The sequence below is a fragment of the Papio anubis genome, chromosome 9 (genome assembly GCF_008728515.1).
Source record: "Papio anubis isolate 15944 chromosome 9, Panubis1.0, whole genome shotgun sequence".
NCBI lineage: Eukaryota > Metazoa > Chordata > Mammalia > Primates > Cercopithecidae > Papio > Papio anubis.
In genome coordinates, this window is record NC_044984.1 from 55,902,415 (window position 1) to 55,926,599 (window position 24,185).

Sequence of the window (24,185 nt, forward strand, 5' to 3'; positions counted from 1 at the left end):
AGGTCTGGGCAACAGAGTGAGACCCTGTCTCAACAAATAATCAACAACAACAAAAAAAACAAGTATGTAAATGTTTCAGAGAATTTGATCACCGGGGTTTTACAAAGTTTTTGTTTACATAATTTTGTTTAAATAATATGCCAGTGGCAGGAGGTCGGGAGTGGCCACTGCCATCACACCAGATGTAGGGGAAAGCTCTGCCTGGTGGTGGCAGGACCACCTGTGGGAGCAGCAGTGGCAGCACTGGGACCCCTGCGACCCCATCACCTGTGCCCCCATGTTCCTTAGGCAGCGGTCTGCACCACCCCCACCCTCGTGCAGCAGGCGGGACCTGCAACCAGGTCTGGCACCTCTGTGTCTCCAGATCCTGGCCCTGTGTCACTGCTCTCGCCCACCGCCACTGGAGGAGGGCTGGAGGAGAAGGTGGACAGTCCCCAGAGCCTGCCCCTGGGAGCCTCCCAGAGCCCTCCACCCTAGGGCCCACCACGATGGTGCCCATCCGGGTCATCCGCCACTGTGGGGACAGACAGTGCGGATGGGCACGGAGGAGCGGACAGAGAGCGGCCCCAAGGTAAAGCTGGGCCCCGGGTGGTGCTGCACTTGTATATGGAGCTTGGGGGCCAACCTGGGGTGCAGAGCTGTGACCACACTTTGAGGACCCAGGTAGGGAAGTGGGAACAGAAAAGCTTGCTTCTGAAACCTTGGCAGTGGCATGGCCACTGCATCCATCTGGCTCAAGGAGCTACCAGATGTGGGCTCCCTAAAGTGCTACATGTCTTCTCTCCTTCTCTTCACCCACAATGTGGCAAGCAGGTGGCATGTTTCATCCATGACTGTATTACCGCATTTTTAGCCTTGCCATTCAGTGAGTCCTGAGTTCTTGTCCTGAAACCAGGAATAATGAGGTACACAGACACTGGAGGGTCAGCAAGACAAAGAGGAGCTTTACTGAGTAAGAGAACAGCTCAGAGAAGACCTTTAGTGAGCAGCTCCTCTCCATAGCCAGGTGTCCTGATGAGTGTTGAGCATCTATCAGAGAGGGTAGCCAGTCGCCGCAGCTAGCTGTCCCATAGTCTGTAGCTTTCAGCAGAGAGGAATACACAGAATGAGTGACTTCTCTCTGCAGGCAGGTCATCCTGTCATCTCTACAGCTCTCAACAGATAGGGTAGCTCCTCTCCACTGCTGGTCATCCCATCATCTCTCTGTCTTCTGCTCTGCTCTGACTGAGACTAGGGCTTTTATGGGCCTCAGAAGGGAGGAAGTGCATGCTGATTGGTTCATAGGCGGCCATGGGTGGGCCTGGAAAAGGCACCACAAGTCCCTACTGAAGGTGGGCCCTGAAGGTGGGGCCACACCAGGGACCTACCCCCTTCTGCCCAGGAGCTTGTCAGCCTCCTGCTGCCATCCATGGTGCCCAGGCTGCTCACGCCAAGGGGCATCTGCAGGCCAGTGCTGAGCTGCCCTCAGCACTCTCTCAGGTTCCCCTCCATGCTTGTCAGTGCCCAAAATCTGGAGGGGGCTGAGTGGCAGGGGGCTCAAGTGTTAGTGCTGCCCCGAGTATGTGCACACTCAGCTTGGTTGTGACAGTGTCTGGGCTTGGCCCCAACCCTGTTCCAAGATGAGAGAGGGCACTGGGAATGGGAAGAGGCCAGGAAGCAGGAGCAAACACTCCCAAACCTGCAGGGGCAGGAGGGGGCTTCCCAGGTCCACAAGGGTGCAGAATGCAGAGATGCCCAAATACTGCACCTGGGAAGATGGGGGTCCCGCCCACCCAGCTTGTGACTCTGACTATGGGGTGCCTCCAGGAACAGATCACAGGCCCTGGCCCAGCCGTATGGAATGTTAGACCCAGCAGTCACCCTGATGTGAGTCACACCCTGAGGACATGGCCCCAGGTGACCCTATGCGGGGCTTCCTCCTGAGATGCAGGAACCCGGTGCCCTCAGTGGGGTGGGCATGGTGACCACATTGCTGGCCAAGTCCCCAAAGTGAGTACTCTCCCACTTCCTGTGCCAGGTCCCCAAAGCACAGCCCCAGCTCAGCACCCCGGGCCCAGCACCCGCTTTCTGTGTGCAAGTGTGGCACTGCCCTGGCTCAGCTCTGTCTAAGGGACCTTCTCTGCCCAACCACACTGCTCCCCCACAGGCAGGCAACTCGCCCTAGCCCCATTGTGGTGGCCCCCAGGGCAGCAGGCTCCAGGGATTATCTGCTTCCTTCCCACACCCTCCTCGCAGTAGCAGCGGGTGAGAGTAGTGGCATGGGCCGGTGGTCCAGAGCTATGGACACTCCAGGCCTGGGGCAGGTCCCATCTGGCTACATGAGGGTGAGGGCAGGCAGTGCAGTTGGCTCCCTCAGGGATGTGAAGAGCAGGGGATGTGGGGCACAGGGGTCCCCCTGTCCTCCTCACTGCTCCTCCTGCAGCCGCTCCTACCCCCACAGTCACGACTCCCCGCTGCAGCCGGCATAGTGGTGTTTACCTCTGAGCTGTTCTATTGCTCAATAAAGCTCTTCTTCATCTTGCTCAACCTCTACTTGTCTGTGTACCTCATTCTTCCTGGATCACAGGGCTAGAACTTGGGACCTATCAAATGGCGAGGCTAAAAGAGCTGTAACACACACAGGACTGAGACATGTTCCTTGTGGGCAAAGAGAAGGAGAGAAGAGCTGTGTCCCTTCAGGGATGCCAGACCTGGAAGCTCCCCAAGCCAGGGCTGTGACTCCCTCTTTGGGGTCCTACAGTTCCTGGCATCTTCAAGCTTGTAGGCACCACTGTGTTTCCTGGTGTCAGCTCTGGAAGCTGTTTGTGGTGCACCTGCTCGTGTCTGGCTGCACAGTGGCTGGACTCTATGCTCACTCACACACCCCTTGCCATTCCATGCCTTACTCTCCTTTGGCAGGCACGGGACCCAAGCTGGTAGCATGAGCTGAGTACAGCCTGCCATGCCAAGTGGGTGGAATGAACCCAGTGAACCTGAGCAAAACTCAGGAAAAAGTGCTACCGGCCACAGGGGTTTTCAGCCAGTAAAGCAGTACCCCAAAGATCCCGTAACAGCAATTTGGAATGTTTTTTAGCATCTCTCCACTATATCATAGTTTTGGTTATGTTCAGTGAAACTAAATTTAAAATGAGATTTTATTTTTAAACATGCCATATTTAGTGGTTGCAAGGTTTTTTACAATATGATAGTCATCTTTATTAATAGCATCAGATATGTCATTATCCAAATTGCATTCCCTAAATATAACTCCATATATTGAAATTCTGATTTCATTTAACCCACTTGTTGATCTATGTCTGCATATCATATGAAACTTAGATTACTGTTATCAGTTTTAATCATGTGTTCAATACCACATCTATATTGTACACATTTATCTAGTTACTCAGATCTCTCCCAGAGTGTGAGCCAGGAAAATAAAACAAAATGAAAAATTACATTAATAATTAGCCAATTTAGCTAATTAATAACTATGGTGAGAATCAAAAGGTGAAAGTTTTTGGACAGAATTAAACTTGTGGCTTATTTAATTTTTCATATAAACCTAATTGCCAAACAAATACATTAATTTGTTAGAAAGTCCTAATATGTAAACAATTCCTACATATTTTATTAACTGAAATTAAATAGTCATCCAGCAAAATGGCTGTTCACAACTAATGATCTAGAGGAAAGTTATGCAGTACCTAACCCTTATGCAAAGAATTTGGTTGCAACGAAAGCCATACAAACAAAACAATAAACTTTATTTATTTATTTCATTGCTTTGCAAACATATTTCATATCTCTTTCCACACTATTCTATCCACCATTATTAAAATAATTTCCTAAGCATCTATCAAAAATCATCTACATCACAACATTTCTGTGGGATATTTTAAAATAAAAAAATGGTTTAACTTTTATACAGATGAATGTGTGTAAAATATATGTGTGAGGTCATTGCAATCCATCAAAATCTCTACTTGCTAATTATATTTGTACAAGCTCTACTAATATAGTGTTTACTATAATAGGGCTATTTAGTTAAAATATATAAAAATCAAAATTAATACAGTTACATTTAAAACATTTTCAAAAATTCAAAGTATTGATTCTCCAAAGGATAATTAAAAGTCTTAAAAGAAAAAAAAATCCAATATCTGAAGAAAAACCGATCTTCATTTCAGTATATTAATTTTTAAAAGTCTGACTTTAAAGATGTTCAGTATCATTAGGGTCTCATTAAATATACAACAGGTGTTCAGAGATTTGGCTATTTAAGATTTAAAGTGCAATAAGTACCTGAGCCAAATAAGCCATGGGACTTGACTTACTCCCTGACCATATGAGAGTTTCCCCTATGGCCAAATTTGCCCTCTGAAACAAAATTTACCCTCAACTAAACCTTCTCAACTGTACGAACTTTAGATAAGACTGTTCTTTCTCAGTTTAGAGTCCTAAACAGATTGAGCTGCATTTCTTAAAGCACTCTTGAAACCTACTGATGAGAAGTCATGCCTAACTTCTGACAATTAAAGCAGTTTTCTGGCTGTTGTGTATTGTAAGATGGTCAGCTAATTACTTTATGTTTATGTTTATTAAAGATACGTCCTTAGCAATTCCATAGTGTCTTCCCTATGCCAAGATTTAAATGGATCCAGCCCAGTCATATGCAGCACAGCACTGGCAACACACAAAAAGCTCTATTCACCTTCTTCCCTAATCTACATCTTTCTTGCATCCTACTCTGCCCTGATCATATTTCCCAGGAACCAAATGGACACTGTTGCTATAGTCACTTTGGGTGTAAATTCTATAGTCAGTCAGTGACATTCCATGCTATCTTACTAATTAATATGTACATCCCTTTAGTTCATCAACACGCATCACCAGATAACCAGTTCTCTTTCTGTCTGCTCCAGATCCATTTGCTGCCAATCCAAAGAGGGCAGTTAAATAACTCTATCTTCCTTGTTAGCATGAAGCTAAATTAAATTTGGTATGAATTATATAATAAAAATATTTATTCTATCGAAAAACAACATAGTAATAACAATTACAAATTACAGTTTTATTTGTTAACTAAAGCAGATGAAGAATTCAAAATATTATATAAATAGATGTTGGGATCCATCTTTCCCAAATTTGACAAATATTCTCTGAATTCTAAAAAGGTCACCTTTTAACTAAATAGGTGCAAAAATTAATATAAGTTTTGCAAGGTAATGTACAGCACAGCATACACAAATTTAATAAGTAGAGAAATATTTTGTAAAAATGATTTTCATAATCTTTAGATAGTTCTCTATAATCATGTCATTAACAAAATAAATAATTTTTCATATATTTAGAATATTAAAAATGTGGAATAAATGAAACCATGAGACCCTGCTTGGCTGAACTGTAAACAATTTTCTGACTTATCATTGGGTCCTACAACCTCTCACCTCTCTTATTTCTATATCCATTTGAACATTGCAACTCCAGAAATGTAATGTTGTTTTGGGAAGAGAAGATCATTTGGCAGTGCAATTCTTCCTGGAATTTATAGCATACTAATACATTTCTACAACTCAGTAAAGATTCAGGAATATCACTCAGACATGATTATGGGTGCATAGATTACATCATAGTATTTCAAAGAACTACAGACTATATTTAATTCTGTCATAGTAAAAAATTCTAAAAGTCATAGAAGATTTAATTTTAATCCACATGTGACAAATAATTGAAAGACATTAGAAATGGAGTGAGATACTGTTCTCCAAATTTTGATTTGAACAAATGAATCTGCATTTGCTCAAATGGACAGTTAGGAATGGCAAAAGCGTTTCACAGGCTCTACTCACCTATACATTTACCACATGTAGATAATATCCCTTATTTCAGAATATATAACTAGGAAAAAAGTTACAAGACTACTAAAATAAATTGAAGCACAAGGGAAAGAATCATTACTCTGAAAACTCAGAAGAATAAGGGAATGCCCAAACTATTAACAGCAGGAAATAAAGAACATTTTAGGAATCATGTGTTTGGGTGAAAAGGAAAACAAAGTCATAAACAGAATATAGAAGATAGTTTCAATAAAAATTAGATCAAAAGGAACAAGTTAAAAACGGTAAAATAAAGACAAAGAGAAAGGATGGTAGCCGCTAAAGTAAGAAAAGAAAGCAAACATACCATGAGATGAATGCAGAAGATTATTAAAACATGTGTTGGTATGAGTAAAGAGAAGATATGATGCTGCAGAACATGGACACATGCATGCTTAAAATACTTGAAAAAAGTTAGAATGCATAAAGAAAAGAAAAAAAGAAAGAAAAAAATGCTTGGCATAAAGTATAACAAACAAGAACCAATCTGTAAATTGTAGTCATACCTACAGTTGTCAGAAAAAATACATTATCTCTCTTTTCCTTTCTTCTTTCCTTTGTAGAAAGCAGTCATAAATACAAAGGGCTAGAATGTACCCTGTAGTATAGACATGTATTGGAAGTATCAGTATGAAGTCACAGTTTTATATTTACTTACACATACACACATACATACATATACTATATATAGATGAAGATGTATACACTAATTTTATGTTGCACTCTCCTTTCTCAGGGGAAAAAAACCCTCTATTATGAGGATAATGTGTTAACCAAAATAAATGAATAAAAGGAAAAAGACATAACATCTAGGATGTAGAAATCCAACACAGCTGTGAGGCTAAGGAAATTGCCAGCATAAAGGTAAGGAGAAGCACAAAGATAAGAATTGTGCACGAGGCTTAGTGATCAACCAGTTCCGATAAGAAAAGAAGGATGTAGGATTCCAGTAAGAATCTGTTAAAGAGAAAAAATTGATGTGTTGGATCATCTGATTTTTTTTATATTGAGAGGATTCCATCTCTGGCAAAAAGATGTGGGGAAATTATTACTAGATAAAAAGCAGCATATTAAAAGAGAAGCTGTTATTAATTCTAATAAATTTTTAAAAGATACACTGGAAAAGACAAGTAATTACAATGTTTGACATCATGTTTCTCAAGAGCATATTGGAAACAAAATGATAATAAAATTTTTAAAGAATAGAAGAAAAATAACTTTGAGCTTATAACTTTATGTCTAGCTAAATTATTATTTGAAAACATGGCATAATAAAAATATTTCCATGCATTCCTGAGATGATTGATCTCATGAAGCTCTACCAGGAAGACATGTTGGATGAAGTCCTCAGATAATAAGGGAAACAAATCCAGAGATTGTGGGAAAAGACACGTAACAGTATTCAATAAGAATTTTTAAAATTAAGGTCAATTATCATAAAAATAAAGAATACATAAGCTGACAGAATAAAATTTCATCTATTCAATGGAAAACAGAAATAGAGAGAAACAATAACAGAGAAGTATAGTAATTGAAAACTTTTCAAGACTCACTTATTAAAATCCAGATGCTCTCAGACAGAATGAAAAATAAAATAATATTGAGGTATATATTGCTGTCAAGTGGCACACATATAAAAAGCAATAGTGGGACTGAAGATAAAGGGATTTAAAAAAGAATAGGCAAAAATGAATTAAAATGACATCAGCCTAACAATCTTATTATCTGAAATTGAAAAAAAGCCAAAAAAATCATAAATCAAAGAAAGAAATTATATGCTAATAAAACGAAAAGTAGGGTAGAAAGATACCACTACCATAGTAGCCTAGGTATCTAAAAATTCAGCTTCAAAATATATCAAGCAAAAGCTGGTATGATAGAGAGATGTTAATACCTTTAAATCAGAGTTTGGCAAACTATGGACTGTGGACCAAATCCTGCCTATCACTTATTTGTATAAATAAATCTTTACTGGGACACATTGTCTATACGTAGTGCTTTAGCACTACAATGATAGAGTAGAGTAGGTTCCACCAAGGCCATTTGACCCATGCCGCCAAAAATCGTCACAAGCTTTCTTTTGAGAGTAGTAAAAGTATTCTAAAATTGATTGTGGTGATGGATGTAAAAGTCTGTGAATATGCTAAAAACCATTGAGTTGTAAAATTTAAGTGAATTGTACTGTATGTGATTTATATCTCAATAAAACTGTTTTTAAAAAGTTGCTATCTGGCTTTTTAAAGAAAAAGTTGCCAATTCCTAATATAAACAATACAAATGCTAAGTTCCAGTTCTTAAATATTCATAGAACTCTATACCCCACAGAGAATGCACCTTCTTTTCAAGCACACATAGAATATTTATGAAACAACACATTCTAAGCCCCAAGAAGGAAGCTTCAAAAATAAATGAAGGAAAGAAGATTCAACATTTCAATATTATAATATTAAACTGCATATTCATTTTTAAGGAATAATTTTAAAAATCACTATGTATGAAAACCAAATAATATAAAATAACCTTTGGGCTTAAGAAAGGAATAAATAACTAATTGAAAATTAGTAATACATCTGTGAAAATAAATGAAGACCACCCAAATAAGACAAGAAAAGGTGACTTATCTGGACTTGCAAAGGAATCAGTCACTATCACTTGCATTTGGTAGAGACTCAAAGGCAGACAAATAGTGAAAAAAAGTTATAGTGGAAAAAAAGAAGACTTCAGGTATGTCCTGATTAGAAGCCGTGACATGAAGAAGCTGGAGGTGGGATCCACATTTGGCTTCCCTTGATTGATCTTAAGTTGAAGGTAAAACAAAATTAGGAAAAACACAAGGAATATGAAAGTTATTTAATCAACTCCTGCTATGTTTGGTCAATTGCTATGAAGGTTGTGGTTTCACTTCCCGGACAATTTGCTACAGAGGTTATGATTGGGCTGCCTGAGCTGGTTGCTGCAGATTGTGGGTCTGGGTTCTGTGTTTACATATAGTCTAGTCATGGTCCATTAAAATATTCAGTCTCTTTGAAAATATCTTAGAGACACCACTGCATTATATTATATAACAGAGAATGAGACTGTTTAAAAATGAACAAATTGGATAATTCTTCCGATATATTAGATAAAAGAGCCACAAAGTGAATCCACAAAACAAGGAGTAAAAACATAACAAACAAGGAATGAATGAAGAGGAGGATAAGAGAAAAACTGAGAAATTTAACAAAAATCCAATTTTCCTGTAATAGCCTAGAGGACTTACATAATCTGATCTCCATTGTCACCCCATTAATTATATAAACGTTTCTCTTACTACTTTAACATGGCCCATTCCACTCCTGCTCCACTGGGCCACTAGCCTTGTGAATTTCTTTTGTGGATTTAGTATGAAATTTTAACTTTAGTTGTGGATGAAGTAAAGTTTTCTGTCCATTATTGGGAACCATTTGTTTATAACAGATATATAATAGCATATATTTCATGCTACTTTTAAGAGATATGCCTAATTATAAGGACATAGAATGTTTGAAATGACTAGGCTAGGAAAAGATACAGTATGCAAATATGAACCAAAGGAACTTCATATATTAATTATTCAAGTAATTAGAACTTAAGTGTCTGTTTCTCAAAGGTTTGGTAAACTTGCCTATAACAGCATCTAGTCTTGTGCTTTTTTTGTGGGCAGATTTCTCATTTCTTTTCTTCAAAGAATTTAGACCTATTAAAGCTGATCATTTCCTGTTCTTAAATACATACAGGTTTTTAAAAATATCCATTCTGTCTAAGATTTAAAACGCATTGGTTCAAAATCATTTAAAGCACCTCATTATGTGTTTACAAATTTATCATGTCAAAATTTTGTCTTCTTCAATATAAGTATTGCTTAATTATGCCTTACCTATTTTTCTCCTGATAGACGTTCCCAGAATTTTTCTGTATTGTAGTCTCTAAACAATTTTTTGTTTTTGTTTGTTTGTTTGTTTGTTTTTTGAGACGGAGTCTCGCTCAGTCGCCCGGATCTCAGCTCACTGCAAGCTCCGCCTCCCGGGTTCACACCATTCTCCTGCCTCAGCCTCCCCAGTAGCTGGGACTACAGGCGCCCGCCGCCACACCCGGCTAATTTTTTGCATTTTTAGTAGAGACGGGGTTTCACCGTGTTAGCCAGGATGGTCTCGATCTCCTAACCTCGTGATCTGCCCGCCTTGGCCTCCCAAAGTGCTGGGATTACAGGCGTGAGCCATCGCGCCCGGCCTCTAAACAATTTTTTTAAATTACTGATGCCATCTATTGTTTTTTTCTGTATTGTTTATTTCTTCCAGTTTTTAAAATAATTTATACATTTTTACTTTTTTAAGATTACCTTTTTTTCCTTTAAATTGCTGGAGTTACATGCTAAATATGTTAACTTTTAATTTTTCTTGGTTTCTTGCTTTTAAAAAAATATTATAAACCTTTCTTATGATTAAATATTTTACAGAATAAGTTTGCAACAAGGATAATAAAGCACTCTTATTTCTGTGTTTAACCAGATGTAATATTTTTGCATTTTATTATAAAGGATTTAGTCTCACATTCATTCATTTTTTTATGTACTTTTCTTAGCACTGAGAATGTTCCAGAGCATTGTAATATCAGTTTCTCCTTAAAGATACATTTACAAGTGGGTAGTATAAATTTACACTTCATACTCACTCTTGAGATGTCGATTTTTATTACTATGATATTTTCAACATTTTTCAGCATGTTTCTTAAAGATATGCTCCTAAAATGAAAGACTAAAGAAAGAAAAAAGAAAGACCCAAGACATGGGAACAGATAATCCAAAGGAAGAAAGAATTGATGTTCCAATCAGCTATTCCGTAATCTTGCTTTCAAATATGAATAGACAGCTAAGGTTATCTGAGAAATGCTCAGAAGCGTAGAGTGTGGGGGAACCTTGAAGTAAAGACTGCAGCAAGCAAACGGAACAGCAACTTCAGTTTGAGAGCCATGTTCTACATTTAGACTGCCTGGGTTGAAATAACTTCAAATCTTAGTAGCTATGTTACCTTAGTAGCTCAGTAAATTACTCAAGTTCTCAAAGGCTCAGTTTTATAATAAGAATCCTTATAAGAGTTTCTACCTCTAAGGTGTTTTGTGGATTTATTAAATCAATCCACATAAAACATTTATTCCAGTGTTTGGAAGAGAATATCAGCCAGTGATAAGTGGTAATTATTATTATTTTTATCTCCCCATGTGAGTACAAGTAAGTGTATATTGTAAACCCAACTCACAGAAATTTCTCTTTTTTAGAATTTGCTGAGCAACCTTATCTATGCTGCAAAACTCTGCAGCACTACTTTTTTGCCCATAGCCTAGAGTTGCACTATTAGTGCTGAATATCACTATCACTACAATAGTGAATAGTGCAACTATTCACGTGTGGCTATTTAAATTGAAATTCATAAAGTTTCATAAAATTTAAAATTCAGCTTCTCAGTTATACTTGTCCTATTTCAAGAGCCAAATATCCATGTGTGGCTAGTAGCTACCGTAATGGATCATCATAAAAAGTTCTCATGGTCAGCAACAATAGAGGGAGACATGCAATTTGAAGGTGAGCCAATCACATTCTTTATTTTATTTTATTTTATTTTATTTATTATTGTTATACTTTAAGTTGTAGGGTACATGTGCATAACGTGCAGGTTTGTTACATATGTATACTTGTGCCTTGTTGGTGTGCTGCACCCATCAACTCGTCATTTACATCAGGTATAACTCCCAATGCAATCCCTCCCCTCTCCCCCCTCCCCATGATAGGCCCCGGTGTGTGATGTTCCCCTTCCTAAGTACAAGTGATCTCATTGTTCAGTTCCCACCTATGAGTGAGAACATGCGGTGTTTGGTTTTCTGTTCTTGTGATAGTTTGCTAAGAATGATGGTTTCCAGCTGCATCCATGTCCCTACAAAGGACACAAACTCATCCTTTTTTATGGCTGCATAGTATTCCATGGTGTATATGTGCCACATTTTCTTAATGCAATCTGTCACTGATGGAGATTTGGGTTGATTCCAAGTCTTTGCTATTGTGAATAGTGCTGCAATAAACATACGTGTGCCTGTGTCTTTATAGCAGCATAATTTATAATCCTTTGGGTATATACCCAGTAATGGGATGGCTGGGTCATATGGTACATCTAGTTCTAGATCCTTGAGGAATCGCCATACTGTTTTCCATAATGGTTGAACTAGTTTACAGTCCCACCAACAGTGTAAAAGTGTTCCTATTTCTCCACATCCTCTCCAGCACCTGTTGTTTCCTGACTTTTTAATGATCGCCATTCTAACTGGTGTGAGATGGTATCTCATTGTGGTTTTGATTTGCATTTCTCTGATGGCCAGTGAGGAGCATTTTTTCATGTGTCTGTTGGCTGTATGAATGTCTTCTTTTGAGAACTGTCTGTTCATATCCTTTGCCCACTTTTTGATGGGGTTGTTTGTTTTTTTCTTGTAAATTTGTTTGAGTTCTTTGTAGGTTCTGGATATTAGCCCTTTGTCAGATGAGTAGGTAAAAACTGGAAAAATTCCCTTTGAAAACTGGCACAAGACAGGGATGCCCTCTCTCACCACTCCTATTCAACATAGTGTTGGAAGTTCTGGCTAGGGCAATCAGGCAAGAGAAAGAAATCAACGGTATTCAGTTAGGAAAAGAAGAAGTCAAATTGTCCCTGTTTGCAGATGACATGATTGTATATTTAGAAAACCCCATTGTCTCAGCCCAAAATCTCCTTAAGCTGATAAGCAACTTCAGCAAAGTCTCAGGATACAAAATTAATGTGCAAAAATCACAAGCATTCTTATACACCAGTAACAGACAAACAGAGAGCCAAATCAGGAATGAACTTCCATTCACAATTGCTTCAAAGAGAATAAAATACCTAGGAATCCAACTTCCAAGGGATGTAAAGGACCTCTTCAAGGAGAACTACAAACCACTGCTCAGTGAAATAAAAGAGGACACAAACAAATGGAAGAACATACCATGCTCATGGATAGGAAGAATCAATATCGTGAAAATGGCCATACTGCCCAAGGTAATTTATAGATTCAATGCCATCCCCATCAAGCTACCAATGAGTTTCTTCACAGAATTGGAAAAAACTGCTTTAAAGTTCATATGGAACCAAAAAAGAGCCCGCATCTCCAAGACAATCCTAAGTCAAAAGAACAAAGCTGGAGGCATCACGCTACCTGACTTCAAACTATACTACAAGGCTACAGTAACCAAAACAGCATGGTACTGGTACCAAAACAGAGATATAGACCAATGGAACAGAACAGAGTCCTCAGAAATAATACCACACATCTACAGCCATCTGATCTTTGACAAACCTGAGAAAAACAAGAAATGGGGAAAGGATTCCCTATTTAATAAATGGTGCTGGGAAAATTGGCTAGCCATAAGTAGAAAGCTGAAACTGGATCCTTTCCTTACTCCTTATACGAAAATTAATTCAAGATGGATTAGAGACTTAAATGTTAGAGCTAATACCATAAAAACCCTAGAGGAAAACCTAGGTAGTACCATTCAGGACATAGGCATGGGCAAAGACTTCATGTCTAAAACACCAAAAGCAACGGCAGCAAAAGCCAAAATTGACAAATGGGATCTCATTAAACTAAAGAGCTTCTGCACAGCAAAAGAAACTACCATCAGAGTGAACAGGCAACCTACAGAATGGGAGAAAATTTTTGCAATCTAATCACATTCTTTCTCATAGGAGAAATGTGAATGAAGAAACAAGCCCAGAAGCAGTTAAGAAAAATTTCCATTGTTATCAACATTCCAGAAAGAATGCCACAAACTCCTGATGCTGGGTGTGAGGAGAGGTCCTGGCTAACTGAACTTCCCACAGCCTGGGTATTGAGCAATTCCTTAGACTTTTCAGTGTACCCTCATAGATAGTAAAATGGAACACTTTTTTTTTTTTTTTTTTTTTTTTTTTTGAGACAGAGTCTTGTTCTGTCCCCCAGGCTAGAGTGCATGCAGTGGTGGGATGATAGGTCACTGCAACCTCTGTTTCCCGGGTTCAAAAAATCCTCCTGCTTCAGCTTCCCGAGTAACTAGGACTACAAGTGCGTGCCACCACTGCTGGCTATTTGTGTGTTGTTTCCATTTATTGTAGAGATGGGGTCTTGCTGTGTTGCCCAGGCTGGTCTCAAACTCCAGGTCTCAAGCAATCTGCCAGCCTCGCCTCCCAAAGTGTTGGGATTACAGACATGAGCCACAGCACCTGGCTCTACTTGTTACAAAAATCTTCTCCCAATTGGTTGCTTTTCTTTTCGTTTTGCTAGTGAATGATTTTCAACTGAAGAGTTTTATTTTTTATTAAGTTAAATCTGCCTATGATTTTATCACCACTGAGATTAATGACATGCTTAGAAAGTCCTGTCCTTTCCTCCAGTCAAAATGTTTTCCAGTACTTTCATAGGTTCGTGTTAATATTTGTCTCATTTCTTATTTCTAAATTTCTTATTTAATAAAATTCATTCCTCAAAGTATCATTGTTGAGTCTGGGTTTGATTTTATTGGTTTAGGCAATACAAACAATGATAAATAATTTAAAGTATGAAAAAAGCTATAAAGTGACAATTAAGTTTCCTGACACGCTCGACCCACACCCTGCAAAGTTAAACACATTATCAGTTTTGTGTTCTGTACTTCCAGAGACAATTTTCTCCTTTTTGATATTGTTTAAAGGTAGATATTTAATCAAATTTTAATGTATTCTGCTTTGCGGTAGAATTCCACTTTTGTTCAAATAGTCAATTATTCAACATTATTTATTTTAGAATAGTCCATTATTTTTCCGGCAATTTTTGAATGTCAGTATCTCATATAATTCCCTAATTATACCTAAATCATTCTTAACATCTCTTTCATAACACTGACCTACTCCATTTTCCTATGCTCACACCATTTGTCAAATATTTCCAACATTATTTGTGGAAAGACAGGGTGAGGTAGAATTAAGTAGAGATTTAACAGAAAAATTAACTGTTTATATTATAGCTGGTTTGTGACAGGATGAGATTCTCCTTGTTGTTTTTATTTTTCACCATCCTTGCATCTAGAGGAATGTCAGAATCAAATCTGTAAGGTCCACAGAATATTCATTGGGAGTTGGTTTAAATTCATAAAATAATTAGGAAAAAGGTATTTTATAGCAAAAAAAAAATAAAGTCACTCAAGGAAAAATAGATCGTATACACAGAAGTTTTCTTAATTGTAAACTACTAATCTATTATTAAGTAAAATTTCAAATTTTGTAGGAAAATATTAAGCATAAAATATAAAGTATCCCTGACATGAAACAATATTCTTTTTGGTACACTGTTGAATATCTTTTGTAATTACAAAGTGGCTAAGTTAGATTGCAATTGTACATTTAGTAAAGGCATGTTGAGTAAACTCCAAAAGAATGAGCGTATTTTTTCCAAAACATAAACAATGAAGTTATTGCATATGTAGACAGGTGTGGAGTAAGTCAAAGTGTCAGTGATGTAACAATTTGTTTCTTTGACTCACACACTTCACTTGAAATGATGGATGTCCTAGTGTCTCCTGGCATTTTAGGCTTTGACATATTATCTCAAACTTTGATCTTGCCCATTCACATCATTATGGGGTTGTCATTACGTCTTTAAAGGTATAATTTTATAAGTCATAAAAGTGAGTTTGTGTTGTTACGGCTATTCTTTCTTTAGAGACAGGTAATTACAAGTGTATCTTCATAACATTCTCCTCCCAGTCACTCCGGGGAACTCTTTAGAATGGTTTTCTGCCTTAGCTTCTTCACATGTGAAACATTTTCCTATTAGTTCTGGCATGATTTTCCTTAGTTTTGGGAAGCTGATCAAATTCCAACAATCAAAAAATAGGACTAAATAGATATTTAACAGTGGCATAAAAAATAAAAACACTGAAACAGTGTGGTATGTCTAATCTACCTACAGTGCAACCTTGGCCCTCATGGAATATGTATTATTCAAAGTTCTAATGGTAAAACGGTAAAAACGAAAACATTTGGTTTTCAATTAGTATTAAAAATATGATCAAGGTTGTTTATTCACTTATTTGTGACTGGAAGAGAAAAAGACTTGTTCCACCCTCACAATCAGGTGTGCCAACAAAAACTGGCTTTGAGCTCAGACTGCAGCTGTTTGGCTCCTTTACGGACCACATGTGTGAGTCTAAAGCTGTTAGCAATGACACTGCCACAGTCCTGGGGGGACTGGTTTGTGACTTAGACAAACATTTTCCCCAGTGAAGTGAGATGTGTCCTTTGGTCATTCTCTTACAAGGACTATTTTACTTCCCTTAAATGAGAATATTGGAAGGAATATTAATTACTTTTTTGTCACATATTTTGTCAGTCAATTTTTGAAGTGGATTTCAGAAATAAGTATCTTCAAGCTGTATCATGTCTTTGAGTTCTATATTTAAAAAGGTAACTGCTATGGTTTTAAGGTTTGTCCCCTCCAAAATCTGTGTTGAAATGTGATTACCAACATGGCAGTACTGGAGGATGGGACCTTTGCGGGGTGCTGAAGCCATAATGACCCTGGCCTTGTGGGTGATATTAATGCCATTATGAAAGGGTAACTTCAACCCTAGTTGTTTCTTTGTCCATCCATCTTCTGCCACATGAGGATCAAGGGTTCCTTGATTCTGGAGGACACAGCATGCAAATCAACATCTTGGAAAAAGAGAATGACCTCACCAGACATTGAACCTAGTGGTGCCCTGACCTTAGACTTCCCAGTATCCAGAAATACTCAGTTTCAGGTATACTGCTATAGCAGCACAAAATGGGCTAAGATATTGACAATTGACAATAAGAGTTTCCAAACATTTATTTTAAATGACTCAAAAACACTTTAAAATCAATAGGTCTAAAACTCAACTTACACACTTTTCCAAATTCGGTTCTTTCACATGAAATCGCTAAAATACGAGTTGTTTGTGTTTAATGAGCAGTTTTTCTACTTAGTCTCACATTCAGCTTATCATCAAGTTATATCAATTTTGCCTTCCACACATCTCAAGAATCCATCTATTTCTCTCCAGCATGACTGCTAACTCACTAATCCAAATAGTCTTTGTTCTTTATGCTGCCTCAATAGCCTCTTTGGCTCATATTTCATCTCACCTTTTCTCCCACAAGCTAGTTCTTTCCCTGCAGCTAAGTTATCTTCTCAATAGGTAAATCTAATCACATCATTTTCTCCTCATCCCCTCTTAAAACATTTCATTCCGATTTTATTGCTCTTAATAAAAAGTAGTAAATTTATAACATGTTCTGCACACTATAGCTGGTGTTTAATCATTCTTTATAGTATTCTATGATATCCTTTATATTCTATAAGCTATAGCTACAACTTATTATTTGTATATGCTGTTCTCTCTGGTACAGTTTTCATATGCATCACTTTCTACTTTGCAAAACTAATTCAACTTAAATGGCACTTTGTTGTGGAAGCCTTTACTTATACATACACTCACAGACTAGGTCAGGCCCAGTCAATTTGTGTCTCATAACTCCATGTGCTTTTCCCTTATGGAGTTATGCAAGATCTGATTTTTTAACTATTTAACCATACAACTTTGTCATAACTGGAAATACCATGAGGACAGAGAATATGTCTATTTTGTTCATCACTGTGTCCTTAGCATTTAGCTTAGTGGCTGGATAATTACCTGTTATTCAATAAATATTTGCTTCATGAAAATGTAAGTATATTAAGTCCCTACTATGTGTCATCCACTCTATTAGCTCTTTGAAGGACACAGAGTATGCTCTTTCCACCAGGTTTTAAATTGTAGTGCTATAGTCTTATAGTCCAATTGTCTCCATATTTAAAACTTCAAACTCCCTCCCCTGTCAGTTCAGTACTCCTAATCCTTCTTACTCCTTACCCTATTTTTCCTTAGAACCTCAATTTATTTATTTTTATTTTTGAGAGATATAGAGGATTTCATTCTGTCACCCAGAATGGAGTGCAGTGACACACTCACAGCTCACTGCAACCTTGACTTCCTGGACTCAAGTGATCCCCCCACGTCAGCCTCCTGAGTAGCTGGGACTACAGACTCAAGAAGCCATGCCAGGCCAATTTGTCTTTTTTTTTTTTTTTTTTTTTTTCAGAGATGGAGTCACACAATGTTTCCCAAACTGGTCTCAAACTCGTGGGCTCAAGCGATCCTCCCGCCTCAGCCTCCCAAAGTGCTGGGATTACAGGCATAAGCCTCCGTGCCTGGCCTCAATTTATAATATAGTATAAGATATATTTAATTATCATGTTCGTTATTTATTTCTTGCCTCCTCACACTAGAAATCAAGTGCAGTGAGAACAGAAACAGTGGTCTATTTCATTGACTGATGAGTCCTAACCACCTAAAACAGTTTCTAGCACATAAAGGCATTCAACAAATATTTGTTTGGTGAAGGAATAAATTAACATGTCCAAAAGTAACTAATCATGAAGTAAATTATTCAAAAGTCATTTTTCCACAACATTGATTTCTACATACTTTATTACATTATACAACTCACAGTCATGGTGATTTTGCACCCCCTCCCCACCAGAAACATTTGGCAATGTCTGGAGATATTTATAGTTGCCATAACATGGCATAGAAGATTCCATTGGTATCTGGTGGGTAGAGGCCAGCATACTCAATGCACAGAATAGCACCCTACAACTAAGAATTATGGAGCCCCAAATGTCACCTGTGCTGACGATGAGACACCCTAAGCTACAGTCTCCATGGATCTGTGTCCCTGCTCTTTCCATCAACTTGCATCACATCTCTCTGGGCCTCATGTCAAGGCTTTCCATTGGCTCCACTCCTTCATCTCTCTCGCTTATACTTCTTATTTACCACATGAGCTTTGATTATGTTACTTAGGAGATTCAAAGTTTTTTTTTTTCAGAAGTTGCCGAATTTCAATTTATCAAATAAGACACCTTATTTAATTTTCTCTCTTGTATAGAGCTCAGAACAGAGATATGCTGTCTATCTCTGACAGTGATATTTGAAATAAGAATAGTCACCTAGCCTCTTGTTGATCCACGTTCTCAATTCAAAATCAAATGGTATTTAATATTTCAGTAGCTTCCATTTATTTTATGTATGAGAGAACAGAGACGTCTCATAGACACATCCCATCAGAGTTTGGCATCTGATGCAACCACTTACAGCACTGAATTTAAGATCCTATCTGGTTTCAAACAGCCTGATTGCTTTCAGGGATATTGCATAGTCATGTAATGCATGTCCACTTTCCAGATCACGATAGAAACTACCAACTTGGCCGGGTGCGGTGGCTCACACCTGTAATCCCAGTACTTTGGGAGGCCAAGCTGGGCACATCACCTGATCTCAGGAGTTTGCGACCAGCCTGGGCAACACAGTGAAACTCCATCTCTACTAAAATACAAAAAATTAGCTGGGCATGGCAGCATGCACCTGTAGTCCCAGCTACTACTTGGGAGGCTGAGGCAGGAGAATTGCTTGAACCCACGAGGCAGAAGTTGCAGTGAGCGAGATCATACTACTGCACTCCAGCCTGGGCGACAGAGTGAGACTCTGTCTCAAAAAAAAAAAAAAAAAAAACTAGATTTTTTTGTTTTCCGTTTGCTTGGTAGATCTTCCTCCATCCCTTTATTTTGAGCCTATGTGTATCTCTGCATGTGAGATGGGTCTCCTGAATGAAGCACACTGATGGGTCTTGACTCTTTATCCAATTTGCCAGTCTGTATCTTTTAATTGGAGCATTTAGCCCATTTACATTTAAGGTTAATATTGCTATGTATGAATTTGATCCTGTCATTATGATGTTAGCTGGTTATTTTGCTCATTAGCTGATGCACTTTCTTCCTAGCATTGATGGTCTTTACAATTTGGCATGTTTTTGCAGCAGCTGGTACCAGTTGTTCATTTACATGTTTAGTGCTTCCTTCAGGAGCTTTTGTAGGGCAGGCCTGTTGGTGACAAAATCTCTCAGCATTTGCTTGGGGGTTGAGGGAGAAGTCACATGAGTATTTCCAAAACCCAAGTTTTAGAAGTTATAACACATTGTAGCTTTTAATATGGATTTGGCCTCCTTTTTACATATAAGCTAGCTACTCATAATGGTTCAATTTTTAGGCATTAAATTATAGAGTATGTTAATATGATTTATGTGGTTTAGTGATATGTGCTCTAAGTAACCTCCAAAGCAAAGATACACACATTAGCAAACAAACAACCAAGACTGGAAAATATTGAAATATTAAAGTTTTGATCTCCTCTAGAGTGGACATGCTATGCTCAAACCTACTTCTCTGGGATTTGTAGTCAGTGGAGTTTTTTTAGAATTCCCTGTATTGTAAATAAAAGAAAACAACTGAGAGGCTGAGAACTACAATGAAAGTACCCTTTTCTTACAGAGAATTATTTATTTAATATCCATCAGACAGTAGCTTTGATATTTTCACTTTCAGCCTCATCAGATTTTGTGTTAAACTGTCTCATGCCCGCTTGCACTTGAGATTAGTTTAACTTCTGAGCCGTTATGTCACATAATGAAGATAATCACTACTTCCAACTGTCCTGTAAGTAGCAAGAGAAAGTATACCTCTATTCTCATAAAACAAAACATTTTCATTCTTCCTTTAATCATTCTCTCTTCTGAAAACAAACTCACAAAATGTCTAAGATGAGAGTTGTGGCATTAGCAAAATTATGACACCAAACACAGGAAACACAGTATTTTTATGAACAAAATTAAATATTGAAGTTATCAGCATTCTGAAGCTATGGACATGCCTGCTGACTGTCTGCTTTCTTGTGATGGGATTCTAAAGCCAGGCAATCACTAGATAATCCTTTCCCTTACAAAGACCAGCAGAACCACATAGGATTCTGACAAGCTGAAATTGCTTTATAGGGGAGCAAAAAGAATTAAGAGGATACTTTGAAATAAAAGTTTGGATTGCCTAAAACATATAAGAATATTTTTTCCTAATGCAAGAATTGCTTTCTCTGGTCACTTTGTTTGGAAGAAACACTAAAGTTCCAATATTTCCAGAAATGGACAACTTTGCCCAATCTAAGAATAAAAGAGAAAGAGAAAAGTAGTACTACATTGTACCTATAAGAAAGGTGAAACCAAGAAAAGGCAAGTTACTTTCACATTACATAGACAGTATCAAAGTGGTGTTCAATCTTAACTTCATGTATGGCATAGCCTAACATTTATTCCTACTATAAAAAAGAGAAAAGACAGGGAAACCAAGAGATATGTAAGACAATAAGAAGGGCACAAACATGGATGCTCAGAAAACCTATACACAATTTCTGAACCTGTCACTTTGAAAAAAAAAATTGTATTTTTCCGGTGCTAAACATATCTTATTAGCCCTTGGATTTCTTATAAATCCAGCTTTCATTTTGTCACAGATCTAGTGTGCTTATATTTAAATGACAGCCACCTGCACTTTATTAACTTAATGATCAACAACTTCCATCCCCAGCCAAGAAAGTGTAACAGGGACCCAATTTAGCCTCTCATCATGAATAATAAGAAGATCTGTAAGGAACAACAGTTTTCTGGTATTGAACAACAGCAGTGCATCATCATGGTCCCTGAGAAAAGGGAAACAATCAAAGTAAAGGCTATAATTACATCAGCTAATTTTCTGGAAATCAGGAGGGAGAGCCCAAACAGAACCCCATGATATCCCTGAGTTGAGGAGACAAAGTTTGGAGTTCAGAGGTCAAGATGACTGGGATTTGCAGAGCAGAATACTGCCTATTCATCCTCAATACTTGAGATGGTAATGGCATAATTTTCTTCTTCCAAATTATGGTGGTGGTGGTAGGAGGAGAATGTATCATGAAATACCTTACCATATTCAAATACATGACATGCTGTCATAGACATCTTCACATATTGATTAAACAACAAAAAAATACTCTTTTGTGGGGAAATAATAAAAAGGCTAGCTACTTTGTCTTTACTTATAAAAGTAGTTTTACTAAGAGGGAAATAATTAAATGAAAAATTCAGAGAGATCAAAAATTTGTATTCTGTAAATAAAAATAAGTGTAGCTAATATCATATATTAAAATTTATTTTATTAAAGCTTAATATTTTCTAGATTCTACAGATAATATCAATAAGGTGACTAGGTATACATAATTGAAAAAAATTACAATATATACTATGATAAAAATAACAATATAGTTCATTGATTTTTAAATCTAATAAACAGTACCATTGCTGTGTTCACTTGTATCGTTCATTTGATAGTTTTCATTTATTCAATGTAAACATCATTTATTTACTTAAGAAAATAAGTTCAAGAAAATATGTAAGACACTGTTTTTTATTCAAAAACATTTTTGAACATTTACTGAGTGCTAGGCAAGCTCTACTAGAAATAAAAGAAACAAAATGTCCTGCCTTCCTTGATTGTATGTTTTTAGGAAAGAGACAGAGGGAACCCAGACAATAAAATGTATAATATATCTAATATAAGTGCCAAGGAGGAAATGATAAAGCTCAGGAAGTAAATATGAATAATTGGTTTGAAAGGGGGACAGGATGCAATTTTAAATAAAGTGGTCATTTGAAAACACTAACTTTTAGACAGGACCTTGCTTGGGTGGTTTTAATTTTTTTTTTTTTTCAGTTAGAATGTAATAATTCTTTTTTTAATTATACTTTAAGTTCTACGGTACATGTGCACAACGTGCAGGTTTTTACATAAAATGATAAGAAGACTAGTGTGTTTGGAGCAGATGAGGGAAAAGGAGAGAGAAGCGGAGATGAGTTCAAAGAAGCAATGAAGGGCAAGATCTTGTAGGGCCTTTTCGGTCAAAGTGAAGGACTTTCACTCATAAATACACTTGAAGATGTGAGAATTTTGAACAAAGAAGAAATCGGCATACATTTGAAAATGTCACTGTAGATGCTAGATTGAGTGCAGATAGGAGAAGGGCAAAGGGAGTATTATTAGGTTTTTGCTATAATCTAAGTGAAAGTAATGACAGCTTGATCAAGGGGTGTAGTCATGGAAGTGGTGAGAAGTGCTTGGATTCTGGAATATATTTTTAAGTTAGAGCTGAAAGAATTAGATGACACATTAGATGTTAGACTCAAAAATGCTTACGATGTAATAATATATGAAGATAGATTTATAAATTGAAATAAAGAAAGAACTCTAGCTCAGGTTTTTGACTTGGAAATGTAGAAGGATGGAGTTACTAACAACTAAAATGAGGAAAAATTGCAGAAGGAATTTTAATGGAGATAATCATAAATGTAGCTTGGACTTACTAGCTTTGACATACCAGTCAGACATCTCAGTAGATATTTAATTAAATCATACGCCTATAAACAATTTTTGTTTCCTTTCTGATTAACAATTTACACATTAATAAAACTTAAAAGATAAGTAGCTCTAGAATAACAACTTGAAAGTCCAGCAATCAATATAAACATTGCCTCTATTAATTATAAACAATATGGGCTATGGTACTGATAAAATAGGCAGTGGATTATGCCAAGTTTCTGATTATAATTATTGAATTATTTCTTGTTATCACTCAATAAAGTATATTGATATGTAAAGTTAGATGATTGTTAAAATATCTTAAAACAGTTAATTTCTACACAAGATCTAAATCAGTACCAAACTCCAGTAATTTACCTGTTATTAGAATAAAAGATACCATGTAATAGGTTTAACAATTACTACAAATTAAGAACTGAAACAATAAAGTGAATTACAGTCAATGTTACTTTAGAATGGCAAGGCATTTCAGAAATTTTAGTGGAAGAAAAAAAAAACTCCAGTTTTAACAGAACAGACCCTTTTCTTCCAAATATGTATCTATAAATCCATTTAAGGTGAAGTCAGAAACGTAGTTGAATGATAAATACCTAGGTTTTCTCAGATTCATTCATTCATTCATGTTTTGTGAAAAGGTAACCTCTCAGCCTGTAGGTAAAATTCTCTCTTCTGAGGCTCAGGCTCCTGTGTCCCTCATACAAGTAGACTTCTTCACCATGACTTAATGAATTATTCTAAAATATTTCCAGTCTCAGCAGTTCGCATAGTTTAGGCTCAGGCTGAGAGTCTGAGTTAGCAGCATGCACAGACACAATGTGTGTGTGTGTATGTTGCTTTCTGTCTCATATGTGTGCATGCACACACACACACACACACACACAAAAGACATGGTTTCAGAATAATTACGGTTTTAATATTTGATTCTGTTTCATGCCAAAA